The sequence below is a fragment of the Lissotriton helveticus genome, chromosome 6, assembly GCF_964261635.1.
Source record: "Lissotriton helveticus chromosome 6, aLisHel1.1, whole genome shotgun sequence".
Lineage (NCBI taxonomy): Eukaryota > Metazoa > Chordata > Amphibia > Caudata > Salamandridae > Lissotriton > Lissotriton helveticus.
In genome coordinates this window covers 1,929,661,095-1,929,664,716 of record NC_136067.1, presented here as the reverse complement: position 1 = coordinate 1,929,664,716, position 3,622 = coordinate 1,929,661,095, and positions in this window count along the sequence as shown.

Sequence of the window (3,622 nt, the reverse complement as noted above, 5' to 3'; positions counted from 1 at the left end):
AGTAGTTCGGGACAATGGACCAACTTCTAGAGTAACTGGTTTCGAAATTTCATTAACAATCGGCTTTCCTGAAAATCCAAGGGAAACATTTTTAGAGCCTGAGAGCGGAGCCCCTGGAACCTCGTCATGACTGATAGTAGTCCTACTTGCCCCTGTATCAATCAGAAACTTTCTGTCTTTCCCTAATACTTGACTGTGTACATAGGGACCCTCTTGATCTACAGGTATCTCGATGAGAGGCAAGCCTACCTCCCTCTCTAGGCTGTTTCATGAATACGGCTGATACTCTGGATACTCTGACTGGGCATACTGGTACATCTGCTGTGTAACATGCTGTGTTGCAGCGATAGGCTGCGGTGCTGGAACTGTCTGTTGTGCATTCTGTGGTGACTGAGAAGTCTGTGAAACTTGTTCTTGTCTAGGCGGACGTGGTCTTTCTTTAGTTTTACCTGTAGCTATGTTGTGTTTCAGAACTGCACACTCGTTTATGAAATGGCCTGGCTGTTTACAGTAATTGCAAGTCCCTTTAACGGGAGCTGCAGGATGACTGGCTTGATTCGGACCCCTCTTCTGACTGTCTTGTGGAACAGATTGTGCAACTAATACTTTCATTTTCGTGTCTTTCATACGTCTTCTTTCGTGATCTTGTTCTTCCCTGATTCTGTTCTGGTGATACTGGAGCATCTGTAACATTTGTGACGGAGTATTAGCTTGCCAACTACTTTCGACTTTCAATACCCGATTTTTAACTTGTGGACTTGAATTCTCAACTAATTTGGTAACAAAAAGATGAGGGTATGATTCGCTACTTGTCTTCAGACCACTGTTAATAATAAAACATTTTTCAAATCTAGAATAAAAATCACTAGTGTCTTCGTCTTGCTTCTGTTTACAAGCTGAGATTGCATCCCAATCTTCCTTTTTCGTGGCTAGTAATCTTGGCAAAACCTGTATCAATAACTCGGGCAATTCTTTAACTTTACCCCCTAGACCGGTACCTGGTACTCGTGAATTATCTTCAGCTTCTAGAGCTGTCCAATCTATCTTTTTCTCTCCCACCTCCCATTCCTTTTCCTTGAGTTTTTCATATACCCCTGCGGGCAACAGGACCTTTAACATTTTAATGATATCAGGATACGTGTATTCTCCCATACGGAGCATGTCTTTTAATTCACGATGGAACCCTGCTGGATCTTTGTCGTGACAGGGAATTAACTTCTTCATCTCTAAGAGTTCCATCTTGGTGATAGGGGTGTAAACAAATACTCGTTCTAGATCACCACCCGTTGTCCTAACTGGGTGTACTTCTCGTAATGGATGCTGTCTATCTATGTACAATGATTTACTTTCTGGAGGTGAGACATGAACAAAATGCGGATTCAGAAACGTTCTATATTTGTGGCGCTGTTCTAGAATGATACTAATTAAATCGGTACCTAGACCTCTCCATCTATACTGGAGTAACTCGTTCAGAACATCATGTAACGGACCTGGATCAGAATGCTGTCCCTCATATAATGTAATGAGGTGCTGGATCATATACATACCCACCAGTCGCTGCTCGGATGGGGGCAGTTTCAGAAACATTTGTGCCACTATTTCGTCTGGAAAAGTGGTAGAATCAGTAGTCCATCGGACCGCTGATCGGGCTAGTTCTTGTTCATGCATGGTACTAAGTTCACTATAACCGATTCGTGATTTCAGAATGTGATCGGTACCTTGAAATACTTGCTCAAGAGAGCCTTGTTCTGGTGCTGGAGAGAGGAAAACTTTCTTGTGATCTAGGCGTAAATGTCGGTCGGGAAGTCTAGTTCTACCTACATACGCTATTCTGGAGGGATTCTCGCTGTCTACCTCTTCAGTAGAAGAGTCGTTTTCTTTCTCGGTTACTTGTGCTGCTTTTCGTTTCTCGTGTAACTTTATTATTTCCCTACGGATTTTCTTGTACATACTCTCTATACAGTTCTGTGTCTTGTGTCTTCCCTCGGCTATATGGTCACTCCACCTGGTCAGGACTTTCATTTCTTCCGGATCTTTATCCGGATAATCTTGTTCTCTTATTAAACAATTAATTAGAAACTTTAAAAGCATGAGCTGGATCTCGACTTTTCTTTGAGCCATGGCGTCGCCAATACTTTCTGGATCTACTCCTGTACGGATGAAACGATATATTCTGTCTAGGTAACCTTTCATATTCGGCAGGGTGTCCAAATATTCGGTCACCCGTCTTACACGCAATGAATACAGGACCATATCATCATCGCCTGGGACTGGATCATAACGGCATTCAGTAAGGGCTCGCTTGATATCTGCAACTGACTGGAGTTTGGGTGAACGCTGTAACGCTCGTTCATGTAGCTCGAGTAACGTTAGACGTCTGTGTTGAGGCGGGGTTCCAGGAGGACTTCCCCCCGTGGCCCCTAGACTAGAATCGTCGACGGGTATTGTACGGGCTGGGAGAGTGACTGATGTAGCGGGTACATGTACTGTAGGCTGGACCGGGGGTACCGTAACAGGTGCTGCCACGGGTGCCCCGGTGGCTGGAGGAACAGGAATTACATTATTTACGGGAACTGGCGGAGCAGGATTTGCATATTCTGGGACTGTGTCGTCCAAATAGGACGAGAGAAAAATATCAACTGCGGTCGATTTGTGACGTAGCTTAATCAGAACTAATGGCGGCGGAAATTTACATGGTGCTTCCGGGTTTGCTTTTGGCAAGCCCTCGGCAAGAAGAGGATACATACCCTTAATGAGGGCATTTCTCTGTCTGTCTGACTGTTCGGCTTTAACTTGTTCACCTACTTCGATTAATTCCCTTTCTTGGGCTCTTTCTGAGGATTCCCTACTTAATTCTGTTTTTCTGATTTCCTTTTCGGTTCTTCTATGAGATTCTTTGCGCCATAACTCGATGGCATCTTTCTGGGACTGTCTGGATTTCTTTTTCCATAATGCTTCTTCTACTCGCATGATGCACTCGGCATCCCATGTACCTGATACGGGCCATCTATATTTCTCTTCTAGATCTTTAGTATACTCGACCCATAAGTCTAAGTACAATATGGCACTTAAGCCATGCTTATGATACATAAAATGTCCTGGACTGTCCCTAGGCGGGACAGGAACTGCTTCCTCTAGCAATCCTTTTCTGGTTTTTAACTGACGTAATTTCGAGAATAGAGGCATTCTAGACTGGAATCTGGACACAATACAATACACGATAAACACAATAATAACTGGAAAAATAAATCACTCATACCACGACATTGAAAACACATGAAATAACATTTAAAATGACAGTTCGGACAGAATATTACCTGGAATACTGAAAACAGAACACATGAATTTCTCGAGAACAGAACTTACTGGAATGACTAGATGCACTGCTAAAACAGTACGAAACTTACCGGTCTCATAAAGAGACACGTCAGGACCCGCATCCACCTAGGTGGACACTTCGTGTTGGATCTGTGTACCCAAACCCACGGACCAGAGACAAATTAATTGACCCTGTCTAGATACTACCCCAGCAACGGTACTCACCGGGCAGCAAGAACGGAAGGCCTCGGACTGGACTGGACTGCTACGACGACGGACTACGAACTTCGGACTTCAGTTACAG